The sequence below is a fragment of the Carettochelys insculpta genome, chromosome 1 (genome assembly GCF_033958435.1).
Source record: "Carettochelys insculpta isolate YL-2023 chromosome 1, ASM3395843v1, whole genome shotgun sequence".
NCBI classification, from domain to species: domain Eukaryota; kingdom Metazoa; phylum Chordata; order Testudines; family Carettochelyidae; genus Carettochelys; species Carettochelys insculpta.
Window position 1 is genome coordinate 169,348,484 of NC_134137.1, and position 13,531 is coordinate 169,362,014.

The following is a 13,531-nucleotide window of genomic DNA, read 5'->3' on the forward strand; positions in this document are numbered from 1 at the left end:
TACAGAAATCATGAAGATGCAGTAGCAATAGGACAACACACTATCATTTTTAAGTCACTTCTCTGGCTAAGATCTCACTGATATTTTGCTTTCATTCCAATGTGCATTGCAAACAGATACCTGTGGCTAGACTAGAAATCAGCTTGTGGAGAAGGAGAGACTTGCTGACATCTGCCATTTGAAACCCAGTGCATTTCATGATATGTGCTGAAGTCAACAATCTTAGTTATTATTCACTTAGGGTTCCTCTACACTAGAGGCTATACTACACTACATTGTGTGGCCGCACTACAAATGTGCACTGTTGACAGGAACTCGACAGAACACACCATTTGTGTCAGCAGTGTTCTGCCTTTCCCCCATGAGGCAGAATGACTTTCCTGACAGAAAGGCAGTGTTGATGCTCTGAGGTGACTTTTGTTGATAGAACAGTCCTCCATGGTGCTGGCCAGTTCTATGCTCCCTGCCTGCGGCCTGTCTTCAAGGTGCAGGGAGCCCCAGAAACCCCATGGCAGGAAGTGGGAAGTTTGCCAGCAGCCCTTCAGCATGCTGCCCTACCATCTCTCCCACAGCCAAGCCCTCCTGCTTTGCAGCACGATGGTGACCCAGCCACTGAGACAGGTGACCCTCTGGAGCCTTCCAGGGAGCTGCCAGAGGGATCCCAGGAGCCTTCTCCCAACCCCAGCGCACAAAACACCATGCCAGGGATCAAGGGCCTCCTCAGTCTCTAGGCTGAGGAGGAGAACCTGTTGGACTCCTTAGCAAAGAGGCACAATGCCCCAGAATATGCCTACCTCGCCACCAGCCTCGCAGACCAGGGACACTCCACCCACACCATGGAGCAGGTGTGGGCGAAGGAGCTCTGACAGGGTACACCCAGTCCCAGGACATTCACCAGTGGTCAAGAGCAGGACCCACAACCTGTCCCTACTTTGAGGAGCTCCACCATCTCCTGAGAGGTGAGTCCAGGGCCACACAAACTGCTGCCTTGGGTACAGTGAAGGAGTCCCCCCGACCCCTCCCACCACAGCCAGAGCCAGAGCCAGAGGAGGAAGAGGAGGAGGAACAGCCCAGGACCCAGTCAGACCCAGACACGGGGTCGGAGGTCAGCCAAAGCACACTGGCGATCACCCTGGACTTGGCTCTCTCCATCCAGGCAACATCCAGGGCATCTCCAGACCTCTTAGAGGGGACCTCTGGTAAGTACCCCATGAATCACGCACTCCATGTTGTGGAGGGCGGGCACAGACATGCCATGTGGCAAGGCTCACCAGGCCAGCTTGGCTGGGACCTCATGTTGCAGTCCCAGCATGTGCAACCATGATCAGGGCAGTGTGTGCTGCCCAGACCCAGCAGGCAGCCCCTGGGCCTGGGTGCCAGACAACTGCCAGCCCCACAGGAGGCCGGATGAGCCCCAGGGTCCGGGGAAATGGATTGGATGGGCTGGAAGCAGGCCAGCCACATGGGCGGTGGCCCAACCCCAGATACATCGAGGAGTTTGGCCCCTAGCTTGTGGGCATGCTGGCAGGTGAAAGTCAGCAGCGACTCCTGCGGACAGCACCATGAGCCACGTGCATGTGGGGGTCCCTGGGGATGCCTCTTCTTAGCTGCTAGCCTGCTGAGCAGGAGTTTCTGTGTGGCCGGGCCCATCATGCGGGGCACAAATGCCTCAGCTCCTGGGACATCTGTTCGCCTTGGCCTGAGGGGTGGGGGGTGGTGCTGCTCACAGTAGGTGTGGGGCAGAGCCTCAGGAGCTGTGTTGCATGAATGACTTGTCTCTCCTCCTTCTCTTTCCTACAGCTGCTCCATCCAAGGGTCAGGCCATCCCCACTTCTCCACCAGGGCCAGCCAGACCCTCAGCATTGACAGGGAACATGGGTTGTGGGGAGAGGGACCCTTTAAGGGAAGACCTGGCCAGGTCTCCTGGAAGGGCTTGTTGGCCACACAACCCTGTGTGATGGGGTTCCAAGGCCTGTTCTGATGCAAAAGTGGCCAGGTAGGGTAGCCGCTCGGCTGTGTGAATGTGATATGTCAACAGAAGTTTTGTCAGAAGACCTCTTCCAACAGTGACTTCTGTCGACAGATTGCTGTAGTGTATATGTAGGTTTATTGTGTGATGCGTGGATTGTCACATCATATATATCCATTGTATGGCAATTTACAGGCTTATAAAAATTATAAGATAGTTTCTCTAAATACTTAACTATGCTCTAGACATGAGTAAGACAAGCTGAAAACAAAAACCCATAAATTAAGGCCTGCAAGACTTAGCTTAGCTATTTTAGGCTTTGGAGACAAGAAATGATGACATGATTGATCAGAAAATAACAGGATGACCTAGGATTATGGGAAAAGCGGCACCAAATGATAATATTGCACTAAGAAGGTTAACATCAGATCATAAAAATACCATAAAAGCAAATTTATCTTAGACATGCGTCTTAATCACAAGATACAGGTTGTACTTCTATGCTAATGAGAAGAAAGGGAACTTACCCAGCCCATAGAAAAATGGAGTCCCTTAAAGTTCCTGAGGACACAGACCAATAAGAGAATATGTGCTGACATTTTTACTTACATACACAGAACATGGGTATGCACAGAATCTGATTAAGCCATGAGAGACCCATTAGGCACTAACATGATTGTCAAAGATGTAAGCATAACTAGCTTTGTAACTTGTGCATAGGTTTGTATAGAACTTCTATCTGCTTGGTTAATTGTAACTCATATTGTAACTTTAACAACACTTATAAAATAGACTGAATCTTATACTGGTGAATGGCTGTATGGTCACTACTTTTGATCTTTGTATGTTCCTAGAGACTCTGAATTTGAGGCAAGTAACAGAGGTGGTTTTCACTCTGCTAAGCTTGCAACTGGACCTGCCAGAGCTGAACCCACAGTGACGTAATACCACATTGCCAAGTTTACTTTACATCAAATAAAAAGCTACAATGCACTGAAATACATTTTGCTGGTGAACGAAGGAGCCAATTCCTTGGGTGAGTGAGTTCCCCAAGTCTGACAAAGCCATCTATGGCATCGTCTGTGAACTGTGGAGTCACACAGGAGCAACACAAACCTGCTAGAGAGGTAACCTTTGCTCCACCAAAATGCTATTCTTCTAGCAGGTCTCTGGTTAAATGGTGGGTTTCACTGTATGACAGTACTTCTGATAAAAGTTGTGCTGGTGCCCTCACAGAATCACAGGGCTGGAAGGGACCTCAGGAGGTCATCTAGTCCAGCCCCCTGCTTCAAACAGGATCAACCCTCACTAAGTCATCCCAGCCAGGACCTTGTCCAGCCGGGACTTAAAAACCTCAAGGGATGGAGAATCCACCACCTCTCTAGGCAACACATTCTAATGCTTCACCACCCTCCTGGTGAAGTAGTTTTTCCTAATATCTAACCTACACCTCTCCCTCTTCAACTTCAGACCATTACTCCTTGTTCTGCCATCTGACACCACTGAGAACAGTTTCTCACCCTTCTTTTTAGAGCTCCCCTTCAGGAAGTTGAAGGCTGCTATTAAATCACCTCTAAGTCTTCTTTTCTGTAAACTAAACAAGCCCAAATCCCTCAGCCTCTCCTCATAGGTCTTGTGCTCCAGACTCTTAATCATTTTTGTTGCCCTTCGCTGAAGCTGCTCCAGCAAATCCACATCCTTTTTATACTGGGGGGCCCAAAACTGGACACAGTATTCCAGATGTGGCCTCACCAGTGCCGAATAAAGAAGAATAACTACTTCTTTAGATCTGCTTGAAATGCTCCTGCTAATGCACCCTAGTATGCCGTTAGCCTTTTTGGCTACAAGGACACACTGTTTACTCATATCCAGCCTTTCATGCACCATAACCCCTAGGTCCCTTTCCATCATACTGCTGCTGATCCAGTCGGTCCCCAGTCTGTAACAATGCTTGGGATTCTTCCGCCCCAGCTGCAGGACTTTACACTTATTGAACCGCATCAGATTTCTTTTGGCCCAGCCCTCCAATTTATCCAGGTCCCTCTGGATCCTTTCTCTACCCTCCAATAAATCTACCTCTCCCCCTAGTTTTGTGTCATCTGCAAACTTGCTGAGGGTGCAATCCAGTCCCTCATCCAGGTCATTAACAAAGATGTTGAATAACACCAGCCCCAGAACCGAGCCTTGCAGCACTCTGCTTGAAACGGACCGCCATCCAGATACTGAGCCATTGACCACTACCCATTGGGCTCGACCATCGAGCCAGCTTTCTATCCATCTTATAGTCCAAGGATCCAATCCATATTTCCTTAACTTATGGACAAGAATGTTGTGGGAGACCATATCAAAAGCTTTGCTGAAGTCAAGGTATATCACATCCACTGACTTCCCCATGTTCACAGAGCTTGTTACCTCATCATAGAAGCTAATCAGATTGGTCAGGCAGGACTTGCCCCTGGTGAATCCATGTTGGCTACTTTTGATCACTTTCCCCTCTTCCAAGTGCTCCAAAATGGATTCCTTGAGGATTTCCTCCATTATTTTCCCAGGGATTGAGGTAAGGCTGACAGGTCTATAGTTCCCTGGATTGTCCTTCTTTTCTTTTTTAAAGATGGGCACTACGTTTGCCTTCTTCCAATCATCTGGTATCTACCCTGATCTCCAAGAGTCCTCAAGGATAATGGCCAAAGGTTCAGCAATGACCTCTGCCAATTCCTTCAGTACCCTGGGGTGCATTAAATCCAGACCCATGGACTTGTGCACATCTAATTTTTGTACATAGCTCAGAACATGTTCCTTCCCCACAGATGGCTGCCCTCCACCTTCCCATACTGCATTGTCTAGGACTGTCATGTGGAAGTTGACTTTGTCTGTGAAGACTGAGGCAAAAAAAGCATTGAGTACTTCAGCTTTTCCTGCATCATCTGTGACTGGGTTACCTCCCTTATCCAGTAATGGCCCCACACCTTCTCTGATAACCTGTTTATTGTTCACATGCCTGTAGCGCTGCATCAAGGATCTGCTCAATCCCTAAAGGTGCAATACCCAAGCAACCTATGAGCTCACCGGGCTTTGCATAGACAGTCTGAGTGAAGCCCATGCCCTTTCTCACTCCTGTCCCCAGAAGAGAAATTGCTCTGTGATATATTTTAACTATGTAGGTCAGCACTGTTAATTGCACAGGGAAGCAGGGTGCACAATTTGTTTCCCTGTGTGATCTATGTGATGTTTCACTCCCTCTTCTTCCCCGGTGCACTGGCCAGCAGATTTAAGAGTTCTGAGGGGGAAGTAATCTGCCAAGGGAAGTAGTAGTCTACTTTCCTCAGGAACAAGGGGAGAACAAATTGTGACTGTCAGAGGCAGCCTCTAGCATGTTTTTGGCACAGCACAGTCTCTAAGGTTACAATAGTCCAGTCCCAAACTAGCTGAGAAACAATATAGCTCAAATGCAGTGGGGGATTCCTTTTCCTAAATACCAGTTTGGATAATTACCTGTCCATTTTTGGTTAGAATTCATTTTCCTAACAGAGAACATGGCTTAACCCTTCTGTTATTGGAAGGTGGTTTTGCTCTATGAAACACATGACAGGACTTGGTGGTTTGATGATTTATAATCAGACTTGTATAGTTGTAAGCACTGCTCTATTTTTATTCATTGGGAATGGGGCAAGGGGAGATTTCCATGGAGGGGGTCTTCCATTTTCTCACCTTTATGATCTCCCTCCTTAAAGCTTCACCTCACAGCAATGTCCTCCTACCCAAGAACAACTGGACAGCGTTCCCAAAACTCTGCTTCTTATGAGGCAAAAAGCTAGCTAGAAAATGTTGCACAATATTCTGCTCCCTTCTGCTTACATTAATGGTGCCTAAATACCTTTGAGGATCTGGGCCTTTGCCTCTGCAGTCTTGCTGGACAGGTGAGCAATCAAGAGACCACATCTGGGAACTGAGGTTAAATCTTCTGCATGGCCATCTGTGACCAGCTGGCCCTGAATTTTGGAGGGAAAGAGAAGCTCTTGTCATGGACCACAGTAACACACAGTGCTGGCAGCTGCAATGCAAGTTCATTCATTTCACTTGTCAGCTGCTTTAATGGCTGAACTGAAACACCTTTGGCTCCTCTTTGGCACCGACAACTTTCTAGGGGCAGCAGTTCTGTGGGAAACAAATTGTATGTCAGTTTTTGATGGGAACTTATGTCAACAAGGGACTAAGTCAAGATTATACTACACATTTCACTTGTGAACTCTAATCCAAGTCTGAAACAGGTCAAGGTCTCCAGAGGGGAAAGACAAGCATATTAACTAACAGCTTTACCCTGTTCTACTTCTTCTCTTCAATGACGGCAGTTCAGGTCTTCAGTCATTTGAGGATGGGCACATCTCTAGAGCTCTGAATGGTGAGTGGCTGTGACAGCTTTTTGGAACTCCAGTAATGTGTCTTGGCTTAACCCTCACAGACATACTACAACCTGACAAGGCCCAACTGAGTGAAAAGGTGCATAAAGCTACTCCCAACCCTCCCCCCCAACCAAAATAAAAGGTGGCCACAAAATGTTATGCATGTGAAAATCTTACTCTGGCATTTGGCCCTGGAGTGTAAATTTGGTTGCATGGCTACTAATAAAATCAATAAATCTCAGTGTGAAAAGTGTGGCAGAGGGTGGGGTGAGAACATGCAATCTGTGTGCATTGTAGTTTGTGACCAAACCAGTGACATTCCTCAAAATGACAGACAATTGACAGGCATGCTCACAGCTATGTGGGAGGGGACAGTAACAGAGGGAAAGGATGAAGAGAGTGCTAAATTTCTCCCCCAGTATTTCACTGGATTTTCTGGTGCAGAAGGCCTCAAAAGATCTTTGAAAGCAGAGCTTTCCTGGGGTGACAGAGCATGAGGGAAATAGTTATAATTTCAGTCTCTCTTTCCGAATGGTACATTTTTAATATATAGCCACAGGTAACTAACTTCAATAAATCCTAGCCATTGTTGGCAAAGTAAATATCCTGTTAACAGACCCAGAATTCTTTTGGCTGGATAGGAGTTTATTGAAAAATTTCTGTGTGAAAGCTATTTTCAAACTGCAGAGCCAGAAAAAACAAAACAAAACAAAACAAAAAACTGTGCACGAACAGAAACTGCTTTTGACTTCAGAGATACGTACTTCATCTCAACTGAAGTGCCACATATCTGACCTCTAACATTTTGAAGTCCTGAGTGAGGGGAGATTTCCTAGCTGCAGCACATGTATTATATATTATGCCTTGTTTGTGAATGTTGGCAGCTGTGTTTCTATAATACTTTCTTTTCTTGCCATCTCCCAGCCAAAAATAGAGCAGTATCTAATATGCTTTCTCCTTTCTCTCTCTCTCTCACCCACACAGAGTGACAAGAATATATGTATACATATGGGCTACATCTACACTGTAGCGACCTCTCGACAGAAGTGACTGTCAGAAGAGATCTTCCAGCAAAATGTCTGTCGACTGATTCTATCCACACACAAAAGTGGATCAAAAGAGCAATCCGCTCTGTCAACAGAAAGTGGCCAGACTGCCAAGCTGCTCTCTTGACAGAACAGACAACTGGAAGCTCAGCAAACAGGGCTGCTTGGTGAACTGGAAGCCCTGTCTGTCGACAGAGGCCCTCCAAAGTGTCTACACAGCTTTTTTGTTAACAGAAACTGTCGACAGCGATGTTATTCCTCATCACGGAGAGGCAGAACGCTGTCGGCAGAAGTGTCAAGTTTTGTCGACGGACTGTTGACAAAATGCATTTTGGTGTGAAGACGCTCCCTGAGTTTTGTCAACATAAACACAGTTTTGACAACAAAACTCTGTAGTATAGATGTAGCCAGGGAGTCAAATTCAGCCCTCTGTGAATGGGTGCAATTCCATTAGTATGTTGAATTAGACCCTGTGAATGGTTCGCACCTGGGCCCGGGTGGCCTAGTGCCTAGGCCCTTTGGCCTGGACCTGTTGGATGGGTCTGCAGCCCCCACCTAAGAATCTATGGGTTGAGTTGGGGGCATGGCCCCAAGAATCTAGTTGCCCCTTTTGGCAGGAGCAGGGTTCCCTGGGGAGGGGCTCCCACTTCCCTCAGTACCTGGGGGAGGGTCCTGGGCTGTGCCCTCCAGCAGCCAACCAAATGGCCGCTCTGGCCTGGGGCCTCCTGCCTCAGAGCCAGCTCCTGCCTCTTCACTCCTCAGTCCCAGACTGAGCTGGCTTCTCTCCCTTTATACCCCTCCAGGCCTGACACTGGCCGCAGGTGAACCGGGGTGGGGCTGATTGGGCCAACAGGCCTTGTTTAACCCCTGCCTTGGCTGGCCTCCCTCTCACCCTCCTACAGACCCAAGATGTGGATATATGAGTCCAGGGTGCATCTGCTAATGCATAGACCTGTAGAATCTTTCCCAAGACAGGGACAGTTGTTTTCCCATTTCTAGTCTGCAATATGGAATCCTGCCTGAGGTGTAATGAACTTAGCCCTCCACATTAAGTGGAGACTTTTGATTTATTAATAATATCAAACCACTTTCCATTTCCCTGTAATCCTTTCTTCCTCCCCACCCCACCCACCCCCCAAAAATAATCAACATGTACTGCAGCTGACCTAATGTTTAAATTGAATTCTTGTTTTGTGGTATCTCACTCTTTCAGATATTTAGCCCGCATGAGCACACATCAAAGTAAAGAGACTCTGGAATGGCTGATTTTTATTCCCTGGACAGGTTTCCAACATATTTCACCAGTGAAGAGGCCCGGTTCTATTTCCTTTGCAAGGCGGGGGAGTGGGGAGAAAGAACAAAGTGAAGTTATTTCTGGTATAACCACAAACTTATACAACTGTTCTCCCCACCTTCCTCTTCCAACACCTTTTAGAGTCTACTGTATAAAAAAAGCCTTGAAGTATGGATTCAATTAACTAAATAGACTGAGTGAGAAGAAGCAAACCATTCTGTGAACCGCTGTACCAACATACATGGTGAATGGCCATCCAGTACTCCTCCTCTTGTTGCATCAACATGTGCAATTTAATTTTGAAAAAAAGTGAAATTATTGAGGGTAACTGTGATGGGGTGAACTGGGCCCAGAAGCCCAGGAGCTGGAGGGTCACGGCTTTGCCACAGCCCACCCTGCCTGTCCACCACACATCCCTCCCTGCTGGAGAATTGGCAAGTTTGGAGGCCAGGTTGGATGAGCAGTTGTGGCAGTGTATGGAACTGCTCCAATGTCTCTCACTGTGGGGAAGGGCACTGGGGCTCAACCCCTGGTCTTGTCCATGCTCTGGCACTGGCTCAACACCCTGAAGCCTACCCTGGATTTCCTGAGCAGGTTCCACAAAATAGTTCTGGAGTTTTCCTGGGCAGGGTTGCAGTGAGTCTTTGCAGGGTACTCAGTCTGCCCCTGGAGGAGGGAAGACAGGGCTTAGTCTGCTTCCATAGCCACGTCCACACCTTCTGCCTCCAGGCCCTCCAGATAATCTTGTGTGATGCAGAGTGTCCGGCTTGCAGCACCAAGGGCTCTGATACAAGCAGCAGCTCTTTTTTCTCCATCCAAGAGGCCTTCCATGAGACCTACCCAAGCTACAGGAGTTCTACTGGGACCTTCTCTGGACCTGGAAACTCTTCTCAGTGACTAGGTCCATTGTGGCCGCGTAGGGGGGCAGACCACCTCTTGGAACCCCTGATATGTAACCCATCCTTACGTGTGCAGGTGGCAAAGTCTCCCCCAGTGTGCCAAGGTTTGGTCCTGGTAGCAACTACGAAGGTCAGAGATCTCCTGGACTACAACAGGAGAAATTGTGTGGATCCCCAGGAGACTGGTTGCTGAATAGGGCTCTCCACCCGTCAGGCCCCTCCCTATGGGAGGAGCTGGGGTCCAGAGGCAGTGGTGGAACTGTGCCCCCAACTCCCACCAGTAGCAATTGGGAGGACGGCATCTAGATACTGGCTTCTGGTGGAAGGGAGGAGGAGGAATTGGACACTAGCAACCCAGCCAGAGGGCTGGAACTAGAAAAACCATGCAACAACCCAAATACCTTCTCCAGGAGGAGAAGCCCTGAAGACACCACTCTCTCTGAGTAGGGAAACCACCTGGGAGAAACAGATTATAGAGAAGGCAGAGAGAGAAGCCTTGGGAAATGTGTACCCCAGAAGGGGTTTGATGACACCCAGAGACACTTGGATGGAGGACTGAGTGGCCGAAAAGGCAGCAAAACAACTGAAGTAGCGCAGACAAACTCTTGGCCAGGCAGTGGTGCTCACAAGAGGTACCACCTGTCACAGTAATTGGAGGGCGAGGAGGAAAGAAAAGACGACAGCTCACCTATGAACACAGCTTGATGGTTCCAGATCATTTATGGTAACATGGTCAAAATGACTGAGTGACTTAGTCACTGAGGGTCAGATTTTTAGTTATTTGGGCATGTCAAGATGCAGACAGTTTCCGGAGTGCCAAGTTGCCTCTCCCGAATGTGTAAAAGGGATGGTTTTAAGATAGCCGCCCCACTGTGTCTTCTTCTCTCCTGGAACGTTATCTCTGCACTGCTCGGGCACTGTCTGTAATGGATGCTATTTAAGCTGAGACCACATTGCTTTAACCCTCCCTTGTCTTCATCTTTGTCCCCCTTGGACCTGGCTCACAAATGAAGTACAAGTGTGGAAAATGAAAGAGAACAATAGAGGTACATTGACCAGTACAGACAAGAGTAGATATAACGAAGGAAGCTGTGGACATTCCTGCCCCTGGGGCAAAAGCATGCCCTCCTGCAGCATCACTGGATCTAGCACTGGCAGGGAAAAGCTTGGACAGAACAGACTGGCTTATCTTTGCTCGCCCTCCTGTGACAGACTACTAGCCAGAGATCCTGAGCCAGAGCTCTGCCACACCAGCCCCCCACAAAAGCCGCGTCTACACGTAAACGCTACTTCAAAGTAGCGGCACCAACTTCGAAATAACACCCGTCATGGCTACATATGTTGGGCGCTATTTCGAAGTTAACATCGACGTAAGGCGGCGAGACGTTGAAGTCGCTAACCCCATGAAGGGATGGGAATAGTGCCCTACTTCGACGTTCAACGTCGAAGTAGGGAACGTGTAGTCGTTGCGCGTCCTGCAACATCGAAATTGCGGGATCCTCCATGGCGGCCATCAGCTGAGGGGTTGAGAGACGCTCTCTCCAGCCCCTGACCTCAATGGTGGCTGCGTGGAGCGGCCCCTTAAAGCTCCCCGCCCCCTGCCTTCCTGTGCAGGAAGCTGAGAGAGCGTGGAGGCAGCATCAGTAACACGCGGCTAGCCTGCACGCTCCTCCGCAGCCACACACACCCCCACCCGCTGTGATGGCCACCCGCCAGCCCACCCAGCGCACCCAGGGGACCCCCCCCAAGGGGAGCCAGGGCTCCCAACCCAGCAGCCAGGCGGGGAAGCGGCAGTGGGGCCCCTCCTGGACAGAGGCCGAGCTTCGGGACCTGCTGGGGCTCTGGAGCAAGGAGGAGGTGCTCCAGGTAATGGGGAGCAAGAGGTGGAACGCGGATGCGTTCGCTCGGCTGGCCAAGGGCCTGGCCACCCAGGGTCACCCTGCCCGCACTCCGGATCATGTCCGGAGTAAAGTGAAGGAGCTGCGGCAGGATTACGCCAGGGCCTGGGATGCGGACGGCTGATCTGCGGCCGCCCCTGTCACTTGCCCCTTTTACAGGGAGCTCAGGGACATCCTGGGCCCCCAGCACACCTCCTCCCCTCTGGCTACTCTTGATACCTTGGCCGAGGAGCCCCAGCAGGCCCCGGAGGCAGAGTCCACCCCGGAGGCAAGCCCCGCACCCCAGGGGCCCCCCCAGGAGCCCACACCCGGGGCACCGGAGCAGGAGGAGGAGGAGGAGGAGAGGGACTCCTCCTCCAGTGACGCCGGCCTCCACATCATCCTCCCATCCAGGAGCTCCAGCCAGGTGTCCGCCCCCCGGGTGTCCCCTGACCATGGGAGTGGACCGTCAGGTATGTACCCCCCTGGTGCACACCCCCGGGGTTGAGGGGCGGGGGTCATAGATATGTGGCCAGGGCCTTCCACATGCCCAGATGACCATGGCCCCAAGGACAGCAGTGACATGTCCCTCAGAAGAGTGCATCAGCCCCTGCCCCCCCAGCACGACAGTGCCATGTCCCATCCCTGGGGCTGGAGGGAGCGGAACCTCTAGGGTCCCCCGGGGGGAGGGGGTGGGACACCCAGCAGCAGCAGCAGCAGCAGCAGCAGCATGTGATGGAGTGGGGGGAGTGCAAATGCGAGACTCAGGCTAGATATGAGAAACAAGCTGAATAGCTCCCAGTGGCTAAGGATGATCCTGGGGCTACAACTGGCAGGTTACACCTCTGCCCTGAACAAAGAGGAGGGAGGAGCCGAGCTGGGTTTGAATCAGGGGTGGCAGTTAGAGGCAAGGGGAAGGGAGAGCTGGAAGGCAGCCAGCCTGAGGAGGGGGAAAGCTACACCCCAGAGGGGCACCCCTCGGGGTCTTCTCCCCAGGACGGTTTGGAAGGACCATCTCTGACTGCTGTATTGTCGCTTCTGTGAGAAACTGGGCATCTGTTGCCTAATAAACCTCCTGTTTTACCTGCTGAGTGAGAGTCACTCCTGCCAGCGGACGGGGTGCAGTGCAGGGGGACCCCAGAACCCCATCACAGCAGCATCTCCCGGGGACGGGGATGGGGAACCTGCAGCAGAGGGGTGGGGGGACAAGGGCCACGGCTCAGGGCCCATACTAACAGCTGTCTCCACTCTTCTTCCCCCCTCCTGTGTTCCGCAGCTGCACCATCAGAAGGACTGGAGAGCGCCGGCGAGGCGTCAGTGGTCCTGGAAAGCCCTCCGGGGCCATCACTCCAGGCCAGCCCCTCGGCGGAGCACCGACCGCCCCCACGGTGGGGAAGACCGTGGACGCAGCACCACCAGCCGACGGCGACGGACCCCCAGCTGCTGGCCCTCCACTGTCGGCAGCTGGAGGTCACCGAGCAGTGGCTGCGGGTGGAGGAACGCCGCCTCCACCTGCAGGAGTGGGGCTGGCCTAGCGCCAGGAGGCATGGGGGGCCTACATGCGGACCCTCAACCGCATCGCGGACTCCCTGGCCCCCCAGGCCGCGCCAGCCGCCGCAGCGCCCGCCCTGCCTGCTCCACCTGCTGCTCCACCCGCTGCGCCGTCCGCTGTCGCACCGCCACCCACCACCGATGGCCATTCCGCTGAGGGGGACCTGGGGCCAGCTGACACTCGCCAGCCGTATCTCCCGGTCTGCCCGGCCCCCAGCCAGCCCCGGCCAGGGCTGCAGCCAAGGCGGGGAATCCGGCCGCCCACCTCCAGCACTGGACTGTAGGGGCGTGGGGCCCAGGACATGCCCCCCCTCTCCCCCTTTGTATATATTCCCCCCAGTTTATTGTTATTTTGTTGTAAATAGTTTGTATTTGTGACCCATTACTATGCTGATCCTTACCCCCTCATGTAAATAGTTCTCCCCTTCCTTGCCTTCCCCTTTCATGTTATCCCGATTTTTATAATGTTTATATATTTATCAGTTAGATTTCCCC

At 51.2% G+C, this 13,531-nt stretch overlaps 1 long non-coding RNA gene across 3 annotated transcripts in view; it reads right to left on the minus strand.

The window, feature by feature from the left end:
• The window catches only part of LOC142006888 (uncharacterized), a 157,783-nt gene that overhangs the window by 47,986 nt on the left and 96,266 nt on the right, over positions 1-13,531 (minus strand). For all 3 annotated transcript variants that reach the window (XR_012643844.1, XR_012643845.1, XR_012643846.1), the window contains exon 4: positions 5,844-5,958. This is a non-coding gene — a long non-coding RNA (uncharacterized LOC142006888). The remainder of the gene's footprint in view (positions 1-5,843; positions 5,959-13,531) is intronic.